The sequence below is a fragment of the Lygodium microphyllum genome, chromosome 11 (genome assembly GCF_053477565.2).
Source record: "Lygodium microphyllum isolate KBCC chromosome 11, Lygodium_microphyllum_v1.1.10, whole genome shotgun sequence".
Taxonomy (NCBI): domain Eukaryota; kingdom Viridiplantae; phylum Streptophyta; class Polypodiopsida; order Schizaeales; family Lygodiaceae; genus Lygodium; species Lygodium microphyllum.
The window spans coordinates 150041675-150057939 of record NC_141145.1 but is presented as its reverse complement, the minus strand read 5'-3'; positions in this window follow the sequence as shown (position 1 = coordinate 150057939).

Genomic DNA, 16265 nt, shown 5'->3' with positions numbered 1-16265 from the left:
TTGATCATTGAGGGTACTATCTTATTGATGAAGAGTATAGAAGGCATGAAACAAACTGCCTTTTTCATAAGGACTAGTAGCAGTGTCTTTTGATTCGCAAAGACATAGGTTTTCTTGCGTTTTCCCAATATATGGAGGATTCCCCATTAGAGAAAGAGTAAGAGAGAAAGGGTGAAGATGATGCATACATAGATAAGGAGATTTAAGAGAAGGCAAGGATGTTTCAAGAGGATGTTGAGAGCCAACTGATGCAAGGTTTTGATCCTATGGTGTTCAAGAGTCAAAACATTACAAAGATAGAAGAGAGGATATGAAATTGAGTATAGATATTGAAGAAGGCCCCTTGGATTGTATCCCTACATTTTCTACCTACCTTATCAACAAAAAAAGATATGTATTGCTCAATGACATTCAACATCGTTTTGATCTTATAGAAGATTACTGCTTCTCAATCCTAGCAGCATGTGGCCAGACTGATAAGGGTTTTATAAGTTATGAACCATGCCTACTAGTAGCTTTGGATGTTGAGGGAGAGAATTTTCAAGATAGCATCATGGCCCTGCACACATGTATCAATGAGATTGTGAAATATGAGAAGAAGGGGCTATCCACAAAAGAAGAGTTCTTAGAGGTGCAAATGAGGCTTGGCATTGAGGGCATGGGGTATGAAGACACACTTAAGAAACCATCATAGAAGAAGCCAAAGAACTCAATAAATATCTATGATGAGAACCTTTTTGAATATAATGAAAATCTAAATGTATTAAAGATATTTCCAAGAAACTTCCTAGGCTTAATGGTAAGTATTAAATATAAGTGACTTTAAGATTTTTCATCAATTGATAGGAAAAAAAAATTATTTCTTATGCAAACTGAAATTAAAGATCTTGATGAGTTTCTTGGAAGAGCTAAGGGCTCTAGGCCACTGAAACTTGGAAAAAGTCAAGGAATTGGCCACTATGTTGGAAGTTTAAATAATCAAACTGTTTTGAATTTATCACAATAGATTTTGAAGCTCTCCAAGTTTGTGAATGGTGGGTTTAAAAGCTATTTCCAATGTCATTGGATCTGAACTTTTCAATAGAGAAGTTGAGAAGATAATATTGGTAGAGAAGGAAGAAGCCATAAGGATTTTTGTTACATGCTTAGTTACAGTGGGTCTAGAGCTGGATACTTTGAAGTCCTTAGCTCCTATTTACTCTCTCATGTGGGAGATGCAAAATATTTGAAGCTTCTCCCAAGCTATAGAAAGCAGGAATCTTTGAAATGTAGAGATCTAATTGAGTTGGATGAATCCAAGGATTTCTCTATAATAGCGACATACTAAAAGATCCTAAAGAATCAAGGGTTTTTTGAAACACATCTTTTGCCTTCTCTTTGTTTAGTTTCTAACCATTCTAAAAACCTCTGCTTTATACAAGAGTTTCAATATCTCTCTTTCCTTTTATGTGTAACCATTTGTATGATTTTTTCCAAAGATGATATATTGCATGATATGGTTGTATCTCTAAGCTAAATTTATGCTAAATTTGTCTATAAAACCATTGAAAGACCTCTAATAAACCATTTGCTTTTACTCTTTCTCTTCCATGTCTTATGTGGCTAAAGTATTTTGTTCTTGCTTGATAATGTGATTTTTCCATGTCTTGGATTGACTAGATAGATAGACTTCCATATTATTTGATAAAATACGGCATAGTTGTATAAAATATGCTGCATAATTAAGAAACAAAGAGAGTTAGAAATCTTGTAAGAGTTAGATAATGAAGAAACATATCAACTTCTTACCATATAAACATAAGAACTTCTTACCATATACTAAGTGAAGTGTTGATTACCCAAAGCTTGTGTCATTGCTTTTTTTAAAATGTTCAATTACTCTTTGAAGTCTTTGTGATCATCATCTTTCCAATCAATTTATCACAATAACATAATATTTTATCAAGTGTTTTCATTTAAGAACCTTCTAGCCTTTATCCCACCAATAGATGCCTTTTTGGGGAATACAATTTTCATCCTTCGACTTTTGAAGATCCGGTTCAATGATAGTATTACCTCCATGCAACCAATTGTAGATAAACATTACACAATCTTTGTTATATCATATTGTCTAGTTGATAAGGGTTTTAGCTTCCAAAGCAAACTTGATATAAAGATGAACGAGCTTTTCAATTATTTTGTAAAGTGCATGAAGTATATATATATATATATATATGAGCATTGGCTAAAGAAATATCTAAAATTGCCTTGAATTGTGGGTCTTTGGTATGCTTGGAGAGGGCTCTATTCCAATTGCTTGAGCTTAGCGTTGTGCAATTGGGGATATGCAATATAGGCAGGAAAATCTAAAGTTTGTTCCTTCAGGCACATTGTACATGCATTTGAGTATCTTTAAGCTATCACAATGTGCCATTTGACCTTTTTAGTTCCAAATCCCTCAACAAATAGCTCTTCTTCTACTTGTTGGCTCTTAATCACATTAGGTATTGAAGTTTGATAGAGAATCTAGTACAATATATCAAAATCCTTTGTGTGTACTTCAAAAGCTCCTAACCACTAGATATTGTGTTTTGATTGAACACTAAATGACATTGAATCAGTGCAATGACTTGATGAAAGTGCTTTATTCATCAAAGTAATAGAGACCATTTTTAATTTTATATACTTTAAAATCTCACTTCCATCAAGTTTAATTACAAACTTGGCTATTCCCTGTGCATCTTCTAGACACAAATAATAGAATTTGATCATCAAACATTGCAGGGGGTAGATTAAGAATAATATTATTAGAGTTATTATAAACAACCTCTTTCTTCTCGCTCTTGAAGTTGGCCTTGATATGGAAAGGCTCACCCAAAACTTCCATCACTTTGCCAATAACTCTTTGTTTAATAATCTTCACCACAAATGTCCTTGGAAGTAAACAATTTTGTATCTGACCCTATTTCATATTTGATTGCATTAGCTGAAAAATCTGTATATGTGCAACCTAACTAATACCAAAAGTATCCAAAGTCTCTTTACTTTTTTGAACTTCTTCTCAAGAATATCCGTTGGCATTGCTGAGGGTAAGAGATGATAATAAAACAAAGATGCATTTGAAGCATCTCTCTCACTTACATTTGGTTGAAGGATAGTCCTAAAAAAGATCAACGTCATAACTCAGATACTATTAGAAGCAAAGTTATATTCAACATTTCTTAAGTAAGAAGATATACCTTGTTGCGTGGATTCTTTTATTGCAACCTCCTCCTCCTCATTTGAGACACTCAATATTCTTGAAAGATCTTTGTTAATTTTGAAGGCCCAAACTAGTTTGCTTTCTTTAGTATGCTTTGATGTGTCTCTCCAATGAATGATTCTTCTATTGACAATCCTATAGCTTTGGTAACGACTCATCTCTATTTTTTGTTAGCAAGTGATTCTCCAATTTAAAAATATACTTCTATGCAATAAGATTTAATGTATAGCCAAAAAATCCATTATAACCATCACCAATAAACCACATTAGTGAATAGCTATTATAAAAAGGAGGAGTACTATTTTTAATAAGATCTTTGGGATATAACCTTCCATCCAACCAAAGATCAAGATTTTGTTTCCTCCAAATCAAAATACATGTTTCGTGGACTCTGAAATTGTGTTTTGTTTTATTCTTTTTCTGATTGGTTTATACTCACCTTCTAGCTCAACATGAAGGTGATAGAGAGCTCTTTTACTAGTGTTACAAGGATCATTGGATGATTGATCCATAGCTAAAGATATGATTTGCAACTTTGAATAAGAATATTGTGTGAATTCAAAAAGGTCAAAGAATGAGTAAGTAACGAACAAGGAGAAGAATAAATAAAAGAGAGGATGAGGATGGAGGAAAATAATAAGATGTCAAAAAATTTTAAATTGAATATTTCCTTTCAGTTTTATCAATATAAGGAAGGATCCTTATAAATCAATCATCATCATCTTTACGGTAGCCTACATTTTTAGGTTTGATGTAAGTCATACGAATATTATGATAATGGAATTTTAATAATTTTAGATATGTTTATTTATCAAAATATAAAAATTTTAAAAAACTTCAAAGTAATTTTTATTTCTTAAAAATTCTCTCTCTCTAAGATCTCTTACAGGACATTTTTGAGACATAAAATCTCCCCTAATGTCTTATTGATGCACATTTCTTTTGAAAGGTGAGAAGGATCGAAGTTTGCACACGAGAGCTATGGCGAGAGAGCAAGACAAGAAAGAGAGAGGCAAGAAATGGGAACTCCAACGGTCACAATGTGTGACCGGGCCTTCCTTTATTCAAACTGTCACTAAAAGAATAAAGAATAAAGTGACGGTGATGGGCGCCCGCCACCTGCAGTGTGCAGTGGCGGTGACTGTCAGTGTAGTAATACACGGGCAGCTAGGCGGAGGCGCCTTTACTCCCAACAACCTCCCACTTAAAGGTGAATTTTCCCTAGTGAGGAGTGAAAAGAAAAAAGAAGAAGACAGTACAACATGTACACATGTACAATAGGATGATGAAAGACGTCATCTCATCCCACGCCCATCAACCTCCTGAGGAAGGCAAAGCGCTCTATAGAGAGGATTTTCGTGAGCAGATCTACAGGATTCTGGTCAGTCGAGATCTTGACAAGATCAACAGACTTGTCCTCAATGACCCCACATATGAAGTGATACCTCACCTCAATGTGTTTCGTCTTCGCATGGAAGACCGTATTCTTAGCTAACTGAATAGCACTCATAGAATCCGAATGCAGTGTAGGGATTGCATCAATACCAAGATCAGCAACCAAATGACCCAACCAAATGGCCTCCTTGCAAGCATAATGGCTACAACATACTCGACCTCTGTAGTAGAAAGGGCCGTGCATTTCTGTACCCTGGACATCCAAGAAACATCACCTCCAGCATAGGTTAATACATAGCCGGAAGTGGACTTCCTACTATCTGCATGTCCTGCATAATCAGAGTCAGTGTATCCCATGACTCCTGTATCCTGGCTGCCATAGCATATGCACATATCTGCAGTGCCCTTCAAGTACCTCATGATACCCTTCACGGCATCCCAATGCTTCTTGCTAGGTGTAGCCATATAGCGTGCCACAACACCAATTGCAAAGGCAATATCTGGACGAGTGGCTATCATGGCATACATAAGACTACCCATTGCGGATGCATAGGGAATCTTGGCCATCTCGGCCCTCTGCTCATCTGTTTGCGGACAATCAGCCTGTGATACCTTCACATAAGAAGGCAATGGACAGCCAATAGGCTTTACGTCCTGCATGCGGAAGCACTCAAGGACTTTATGAATGTACTCCCTCTATGACAAGTAGAGGAGTCCCTGATCCCTGTCGCGTCTAATGTGCATACCAAGTATGTGAGCGGCCTGTCCCAGATCTTTCATCTCAAAGCTCTTCTTGAGCTGAGCCTTAAGAGCATCTAGCTCATCATGAGCTTTCCTTGCTATCATCATATCATCCACATAGAGTACCAAAATCAATAAAGAACCATCACGGGCTTTCTTCGTGTAAAGACACGGATCCATAGCACTCCTGCTGTAGCCGTATGACTGCATAAAGGCATTAAACTTATGATACCACTCCCTAGGTGCCTGCTTCAAGCCATGAAGACTTTTCTTCAATTTGCACACTAGGTGCTCCCTGCCAGGTTCTGCAAAGCCCTTAGGCTGCTCCATATAAATCTCATCATGCAAGCCCCATATAAGAAAGCCGTCTTGACATCCATCTGGTATAAATCCAAGTCAAGCTGAGCAACCAAAGCCAAGACTAAGTGCAGGGTGGTCATCTTAACCACAGGAGAAAAGACCTCATCAAAGTCCACACCATGCTCCTGCTTAAAACTCTTTGCTACCAATCTAGCCTTGTATGCTGGCTTGGGGTGTCCAGGGGTACTTTTCAGCTTGTACACCCACTTGCATGGCAAAGCCTTCTTGCCCGTAGGCAAGGAAACCAAATCCCAAGTGTCATTCTTATGCAAGGAGTCTATCTCAGACTGCATAGCCCTCTCCCAGGAGTGATTGTCACCCCTTCGCATAGCCTCATAAGTGAAATGCTCTCCTGCATCTGTAACCAAGGCATGCATCGAGGGCTGAAATCTATCAGGTGGACGTCTATCTCTAGTAGACCGTCTCACGGCAAGCTCTGCTGCCTGCCCAACTGCCTGTCCAATACCCTGGCCATGAATATATGCTGCAACTGTAGGCTGTCCAACTGGCTGTGCAAGAGCTCTCGACTCCTCTTGAAATATGATCCTGCGGATCTCAACAACTCTCTCAGGCTGCCAATGCATCTTGTCTTCATGGAAGACTACATCATGACTGCAGATGACTTTCCTCGCCTGCGGATCCCAGAGACGGTAACCCATCTTGCCTACATCCCCATAACCGAGGAAAATGCATTTGACACTCTTAGGATCCAACTTACTTCTTTTGTCCCTCCGCACATGGCAAAATGCCTCACATCCAAAGACACGGGAGATGTTCTTAAGAGGGAGCTTTTCCAGTCCATACCTCCTCTACAACCTAGAAATCCAAACCACTAGAAGGTGATCTGTTTATGACATGCACAACTATACTAACTGTCTCAGCCCAAAAGCTATGTGGTAGGCCTGCATGGCTAAGCATACTATGTACACGCTCCTAGATGGTTCTATTCATCCACTCAGCCAAACCATTCTGGGGGGGGTGTAGGGGGTGGTCAACTGATGCTTAATACCCCTCTCATCACATAACTGCTCAAAAGCACGTGAGACATACTCACCCCCATTATCTGTTCTTAGGCATTTTAGCCTATACCCAGACTGGTTCTCAACTAATGCAAGCCATCTCTGAAACACAGCCAAGACATTGGATCTCAGCTTAATGGGATAAGCCCAAACTTTCCGTGAAAAATCATCTATGAAAGTAACAAAATATTTTGCACCACCCATAGACTTGACAAGGCATGGGCCCACACAGACATCCGAATGTACCAATGCCAAGGGCTCACTCATGTGTGGCCTACTAGACTTCTTATGCATAGACCTAGTCTGCCTGCCATAAAGACAATGCTCACATGAATCAAAACATGCATAATCAAGGGGCGATAAGTACTGCAAACCAGAAAGCATTTTCATTCCCTTCAAAGACATATGGCCCAAATGGGCATGCCAAAGAGATACATGTGGGATAGAACCCATAGACAAAACATGATCAAGGGAAGAAGCGGATACAATCAAGGGATAGAGGCCGCCAGCCTTGGCACCTCTCGTAATCACAAGTCAGCCACGAGTGATCTTCCATGCAGAGTCTCCAAAAGATACGTGATAGCCTATGTCATCAAGCTGTCCAGCTGACATGAGACTGCGTGTCAAAGCAAGTACATAACGTACATCCTGCATAACAAAACTGCTGCTAGAAGGAAACTGCATCGTAACATCACCAATGCCCACAATGTCAAGAGAGCTGTCATCACCCAAGTGCATAGAACCCAAAACAGTATGGTATGAATGAAACCACTCTCGGCAAGGTGTCACATGAAAGGACGCACCTGAGTCCAAGAGCCAACGCTGTGCATACATAGAGTGTATCTCTGTCATCTGCAAAGCACTAGAAGAAGCTGCAAGGATATAATCATCATCATCAATATCCTCGGGCTGCATAACATTAATCTCTTCAATTTTAACACTAGACTTTGCAAGCACTATGTTGCGATCAGAAGACTTATCCTGCACTTTGTCTTTCCCCTTATCTTTGCACCTTTCATTGCGCAGTTCCTGGCATTGTGGCCTAATATGGCCCTTTTTCCCACAATGGTGACAAGTAACATCTGCATTCCTGCCACGGGATTTGCTACATGGCTTCCCATGAAACTTGGACCGAGATTTCTAAGAATCCCATCCACGGCCACTGCCACTGCCACTGCCATGCTTTGCATATCCATCATTCCTGCCTCTAACTATCATAGCATGTGACACACGAGAGGCATCCAAATTCTTACGGTTAATCTCTTCTGAGCACTCTCAACATTATATAATTTCAAGGTAGCAGTAGAGACACATAATGTAGTGCGGAATACATCCCATGACTCATTAAGAGTACCAAGCAAGAAAAGAGGAGTGACATCCTCTGCAAAAGTGATGTCTTACGAAGTCAAGTTCTTGATTATAGCATGGAACTAGCTCAAGTGAGCAGACATAGTCACATTCTCCTTCATGCGCAGATCCATAAGCTGCTTTAGCCAATACATCTGACTTGCTGGACTTTTCTTGTCATAGAGATTCTTGATTTTATCCCACAACTGCCATGCACTCTGTTCTTCCTCAAATACATTATAATGAACCTGTTCTATGAGAGATAATACAATAGTAAACTTGCATAACTCATCAAGCTCAAACCATTCCTCATCTGGCATAGTTGCAGGCGACTGCCCGCGCTGAACCTCAATGGTTTGATCTGCGATTTCTGCACCAATACCTGCCAAATCTGGCTCTTCCAATAAGAGTAATTCGTACCATCAAGCTTAGTGATGTTGAAAATAGCATGATCAGTGGACGAACTCGCCATAATGCAGGCTAGAAGACTGTAGACAGCTCAAAACTGCTTGCTGTTTACTGCAAAAAATGACAAAAAATTTATCAAAATCGAGAGAAAATGGCGAGAAAAGTGTAACCACCCAACCAACTGCCCACCAAGTACTAGTGAAAGTACATCATTTCAGAATATTTCAGTATGAAAAATCCATGTCAGTACGGAGTTATATGCTTGCTGGAATAAATGATAGCAGGGTATTGTGAGAGTCAACCTACTGACCAAATCACTGCACCAAGTCAATAAATGATAGCCAAGACATGAACAGCCATAAACGGGCATAAATCAGCACCAAATAGTCATCAAGACCCTGAGAAAACACCCAAACATGTCACCAAAGCATCCGTCACTGTAGGCATACCCCCTGTACAATAAAGCAAAGTATACATAACACTGGCAAGACCTGACACCAGTAGGTATATGCTCACAAGAGTGCAAAGCCCAAGCTCAAGTCAAAAGCAACTCCAAGACATCAGTGCATGAACCATGCAACATCCAAGTGTAAGAGATCCCAAAGTCTCAAGTATCTGCAAAATGCTCAAATAGCATAAACTTCCTACTCAATGTTGGTCAAGCATACAAGATGCTCCCACTGGCACAAAAGGCAGATAAACAAGCTCAAGAGCTCAATCAAACCAAGTCAAAATGCCAAAGACAGGTGACCAAGACAATGCCTCAATAGGATCCCAAGAGCATGATGGCTACAAAGCAACTGTAGGTAGCATCCATGAGTAAGACATACATCCCAATAAACTCTGACAAGCCAAGTAACATCCAAGACAACTCCAGATAATCCAAAATGCATCCAAGATAGAGATTCAATGAGCACTCAAGCTCAACATATGCATAGGGTAATCAACCGAGACATGAGCATCAAGCAGTAGGCAACTGGTATGCATAGACCCAAAGAGCATCACTGTCAAAGCATATACCACTGTCAAGCATGAACCATATCAATGAGTGCGTAATGTCAAAGCTCTTCCAAAAGCATCTAGAATGGAATCCAAGCTCGAAGTCATACCTCGAAGATCAATACTTCATTGCATATATCCAAGACATAACCCGGAATCAATAGGCATAACCCAAAGCAATCAAATGAGCTTCAGCCCACTGTTATTACAGCCAAGAATGACAATCAAAATTGAGAAATTTCAGTATGCAAATCAGTACAAAAATGATGGCATAACATGTACAATCCATCCCCAAGTCGATCAGCATCCAATAGGCATCAAACCGGTTGACTATGTATGCCTAGACAAGCATAGCATTTACTGTCAATGTAGCATCAGCATAACATGACCATAAATTGCTGTAAATAGTCCCAAACAGTGTTTGAATCAGCCCTAAATCAATGTCCAATGCTCAAGCCTTCAAGACTAAGCCATAGACCATGTCAAGAGTGCATTATGAAGCCCAAACATCATGCCAATGACCACTAGGAAGTAGGGGGCTGCTTTGGTGTTGTACACAAGCTACAAGAAGATGGCGCAAACTGTCCAAATCTGTAGGGGAGGCCTGTTACTCACGTGCCTGAAGTTTGAGGTGTTGGGGGCAAGAGAAGTGGGCAATGGTGGCCCACAATGAGCCCCAACAAGTCTTGTTCAAAGGCAAGTGAGATATGAAGCAAGAGAGCTTCAATGGTGGCTGCCCCAATCTTGTTTACGGCCTGTGAGACATGAGAACTGAAGTAAACCCTGAAGAAAATGATCAAAAATCTTTGCTTGAATGCCCTAAGGGTGCCTCAATAGGCCGGGAAGAAGCTCGAGAAGCCGGGGAGTGATGGGAGCTCAGGAAGGTCGGATATGGCTGCCGGGAAGGAGACCCAATGCGAGTGGGGAGTCGATGGGAAGCTGAGAATGCTATGAACCAAGCTCAAGAGTCGGGAAGCTGAGCTCTGATACCAGTTGAAAGGTGAGAAGGATCGAAGCTTGCACTCGAGAGCTATGGCGGGAGAGCAAGAGCAAGAAAGAGAGAGACAAGAAATGGGAACTCCAACAGTCACAATGTGTGACCGGGCCTTCCTTTATTCAAACTGTCACTAAAAGAATAAATAATAAAGTGACGGTGATGGGCACCTGCCACCTGCAGTGTGCAGTGGCGGTGACTGTTAGTGTAGTAATACACGGGCGGCTAGGCGGAGGCGCCTTTACTCCCAATATGTTTTTCATTAACACTTGTTTGCATTGAATTAGACTACCAAATTTTAAACGTGTTTTTGAATGGGATGGAACTTGCCCCACACAACTATAATTGCAAAGAAAGATTTTTGTGTTGCCATTACTTAGAAATTTGAGAGAATATTAGATAGTTTTCCGAAATCCTGATGTAAATATATGGTTCCTTGTTTAGCCCTCCAAACACATCTATGATGCCAAGAACTTGAATTTTGGTATATGTATTAAGAACAAGCTATAGCTAGTTATAGTAGTTCTACAATTGGTCCCTTTCCCATAGACTCATTTTAGTCTCAAATAGATTGAAATGTATTATTAGTAAATATTCATGTTACAAAGCATATAGTTGCTAAGTAAAACAACTAGTGACTTTAGCCTACTCACTTTCATTTTAAGACTATATTCCTCGCATCAAGCTCTATTCTTTACTCTTCAAAAACCAATTTGAGCCTAGCTTCCCAAGTTTTTTGCATGCGAAAGATCCTAATGGAATGATATTGCTAGGCATCTTTACTTCCATGCACCTTCTCCCAAAATGTAGTACTTTAGTTTCTTTTGTTCTACTAGCCTTGTTACCTTAGCTTGTCAAAGAAAATATTGCCAAACTTGAGATACAATGCACCCATTCCAAAATATGTGCTTGGCTATTTCCTTCTCCCTGGCATAATTACATTTACCATTTGGTGCACAGATCGGATGTTGTATGCATGTGTAGTGATTGCCGGAAGCTCCCCAAGAACAAAAGAACTCTACTTTTGCACAAAAAACAAGAGAGAAAGTTTGCACGGCATGAAGCAAAAGACTAATTAGGTACAATCTTCCCCCGTGCCTTGTGTGAGCACTCCATAAAGCATGTATTTGATATATTATTCATCTCCAAGCTAAAAAAATAGCCCAATTTACAATTAGCACGCTTTAGCTTTTGTGTTTGCTTTTGTCCCACTAAAGAATTGAAGCTATTGGGCACCCAAGGAGTCGGGCGGTGCCCAAATATAATGTCCAATACAAATATTTAAATCGTGCGTCCATGCGTATACAAAATAATAAATAAATGTCAAGCGCTTCAATAAATAAGGGCATCAAAATAAATATTGGTGCCACGCCTAAGATTCGCCGCCATAAAAAATGATAATAACTTGAATACACGCTATCGCCCAGTGCTTCCCAACGCCACCGCTGCCTGCTCTACACATCAACTGAAGCATTCACAATTGTTAGAAAATAATAAAATTAAACCGACAAAAGTGAATACCTAGCAGTTTTCAGCTACAAAATAAATAAATTGGTTAGAACTCAATCCTAACCTTAATTTATTACGAGTGCGCACTCTAAACTCATAAACGTCTATTAATTTAAATATGTATTTTGCGAAATCACCCACTATGGAATCACCCACTTGCACATTAAATTAATAAGACTCTCGAAAAGGACAGGCGTCCCCATCGACTTTTCGCACAAGGAATCCACCTTGTGTATGAGCTGGCCCGGCAATAAATATAATTTTACAGAATCCACCGCAAAACCTCACGGAATCCACCGTGGAATATGCCTCCTAGCATCATACCCCCGGGGTGGGATAGCAATTGTCCTCAATTTCTATTAGCTCAATGTGGAGCCAGCAGTGAGGGGTAAGCACTTAGGTCTCGAGCGTGCATCCATTGGGCCTCTTCAACAAAATGATTTTTAAACTTAACCAAATATCTAGAATATCTACGGCCAGTTCTAGTGGTCATAAAGTCAGTATCTTTAGGCTCAAGGATTTCAATTTCTTCTTCTAGCAAAGGAGGGTTTTCATAGACAGGGTGTACACGTAATTGGCCTCTAAAAGGTCGTAATAAACTGATATGAAAAGTGTTGTGGATTTTCCAGTGTTGTGGTAATTCTAGTTTAAATGCATTGTCATTGATTTTGTGAATGATCTTGAAAGGTCCATAAAATCTAGGGGCTAACTTTACAACATGGTGTTTGTCTACACTTTGTAATCTTCGCTTTTCAATACGTAACCAAACATAATAATCAACTTTGAAACTCATAGCTTTTCTTTTCTTGTTGGCGTGTTTTGTGAATGATTGCTGGGCTTTGGCAATCATATCTTTAACTTCATCAAAAATAGTAGCATGCATGTTAGTAATATCGTCAGTAGCTTGAACTTTGTTTGACAATGATGTAACAGGTGTAGGTAATCTATATCCATAAATAATTTCAAATAGTGCTTTCTGCGTAGCTGTATGTGGTGTGTTATTGTATGCAAACTGAAGTAAATGTAAATGTGTATCCCATGTTTGTGGTTTTGAAATTGTGTATGCATGCAAAAGATCTAAAATGGTACTGTTAGTAGCTTATGTTTGCCCATTTGTTTCAGGATGTAATGCAGATGAAAAATCAATCTTTGTTCCTAAATTAGCAAACAAAGTAATCCAAAAATTATTACAGAATCTAGAATCACGGTAAAATATAATAACTTTTGGCAAACCATGATTAGTGAAAATAGTTTTCAAGAACACTTGAGCAGCTTGAGATGCAGTTAATGTTTTCTTGCATGGAATGAAATAGGCTTGTTTGCTAAACCTATCAACAATAGTCCAAATCATGTCATGATTAGCTTTAGTGTTAGGCAAACTAGTGATAAAATCCATTGAGATTTGTTCCCATGGTCGTTCTTGAATTGGTAAAGGTATTAATAAACCATATTGTTTACCATGGTGTCTTTTAACTCTTTGACACATTAAACATTCAGATACAAAGTTAGAGACATCAGATGCCATGTGTGGCCAATAAAAATCTTCAATCAGTGTACGTAAAGTAGAAATAATTCCTCTATGGCCTTGGTATGGGGGACAATAAATTTCATGCAAAACAAATGATCGAAATGGAACAGTTACATATAATCTTTTTTCATAAAACATAAATCCATCAGTGTAAGACAATGAATCAATGGGAATCCAATTATTTGCAGCTAATTTATTCCAATTACCTTGAAAAGTAGGATCTTGGTCATAATTATCTTTCATAGGGAGAAGAGAGTCAAAACATATCACAGAAATATTATGAATAGTCGGTCTTCTACTTAAAGCATCGGCAATAGCATTCTCTTTTTCGAGTTGATATTGTATGAGTGGATGAAAACTTTGAATAAAAGCAGCCCATTTTAATATGTCGGCCAGATATCTATGGCTGACTAAGGAGATGTTCAATGCTTTGTTTGGTTAGTTTTGATCATGAATTCATATCCCATTAAATAGTGTTTTTTCATTGACGTAAAGCTTGTACTACAGCTAGCAATTCCTTATCATTTCAGTAAATCAAAGGACTTTTGTTGATTGTCGGACCAATGATACACAATGCCTTTCTTTAATAATTTTGTCAAAGGTAATGCAAGCAATGAAAAATTTCTCACAAATTTTATGTAAAAGCTAGCAAGACCTAAGAAAGAATGTAATTCATGCATATTTTTAGGTATGGGCCAATTCAAAATTGCTTCTATCTTTTTAGGGTCAACTTTAATACCTTCAGAAGAAATAATATGTCCTAGATATTCAATTTGTGTTTGGAAAAATTCACTCTTTTTTGGATTAGCATATAATTGATTCTCTTTCAATAATTTGAAAACCAAAGATAAATGTTCATAATGCTCGTTCTCATTCTTACTGAAAACCAATATATCATCAAAGAAAACAATGACACAATGCTGATGCTTCAAAAATATACGATTCATCATACGACTGAATGTGACTGGTGCATTAGTTAAACCAAAAGGCATAATAAGGAATTCATAGTGTCCAAATTGTGTCCAATCTTACTTGATAGTATCCAGATTTAAGATCTATCTTGCTAAATATTGCAGACCCTTGTAGGTTATCCATAAGATCATCTACCCTAGGAATCAGATATCTATTCTTAACAGTGATTTTATTTAGGGTATGATAATCAATGCACATGCAATAGGTATTGTTTTTCTTCTTCACTAATAGGACAGGTGCACCAAATGGAGAACTACTAGGTCTAATGAGTCCTCAGGTTAACAATTCTTCAATTTGGGCTTGAATTTCTTTCTGTTCAATTTGGTTATGTCTATATGGTGCTTTACATGGTGGTTGTGATCCAGGAATTAGGTCTATCTTGTGATCTTCGAGATGTATAGGTGGTAATCCAGGTGGTAAGCCAGCAACAAAACAATCTTGAAATTGTGAAAGAAATTGTGCGTGCCTAGGACGCATTTGATTTTCTTCGAGACTTATAGGTGGTAATCCAGGTGGTAAGTCAGCAACAAAACAATCTTGAAATTGTGAAAGAAATTGTGCGTGCCTAGGATGCATTTGATTTTCTTTAGCTTCAATTTCATTCACCCATATTAAATAGGATTTGCTACCTTTCTGTAATGCACGTTTAGCCTGAGTATGACTAAGCAATGGAAAATTATCGAAAGTGTGCATACCATGCAATATCATTTGTTTTCCATTAGAATGAATCTTCATTGAATGAGTGGGATAGTCTATATCAGGATTGTACTGATGACGCCAAGGCATTCCTAAGATAATGTCACTAGATTGCAAAGGCACAACTAAGAAATTTCTACATTCAACATAATCACCAATTTTAATTTCGAAGTCATGCACTTATTGTGTTCCATTGTATCTAGTGCCTAAGAATGCAGCCTTAATGCGATAATGTGTAGAAATAGTGTGTAAATTCAATTCTTTGACCAATTTTGCAGAAATAAAGTCGTGTGTGCTCCCATCATCATGTAAAACAGTCTTTTCTTTACCATACACAAGACATTTCATCGTTAATAAAGAATGGGGATTTGGCATACCTAGTAAAGCATTTGAAGTAGTACCAATATCGTCATCGTCTTCCGTGAAATCTGGCATTTCTTCATGTTCTTCATCTTCGATCGCTCCCAAATAATTGATATGAACAGTTGGCTTTTTGGTTTGACAATTTGCCGCTAGATGTCCAGGTTGATGACATTTGTAACAGACTATGGGTTTGGCTTTATATACATTATTGGTAAGAGCAGGAAGTTTAGGAATATTGGGATTTGGCTGGAGAGATGGCTTAGGGTTTGGATTTGTGTTTGATGGTAAAACAGGTGGTCGTATCCAAGATTTACGGAATGAAGATGGAAGGAAACGACTTTGATTGAATCTTCAAAAATTTGAATTGAATTGTTTTGAACCAAAGTTACCATTAGTTTGAAATTGTTGTGGTCACTTCTCTTGTCCTCAAATTTTGTATTCAGTGTCATGGGCCAAGGAAATTGCATCTTCGAGAGTCGTTGGCTTGAACATGTTGACCTCCGCATAAAAATGTCCAAGTAAGCCAGACATAAACTTGCGTTTATGGGTTGCTTCAGGTACATCTTCAAGCATTCATAGTTGTAATAAAGCATTCCAAAAACGCTTGGTATATTGTGAAATAGGCTCACGATCCCTTTGTTGCAGAAGATCCCATTGTTTGATAGCTTTTTCATGGAATTGGGGTGGAAGGAG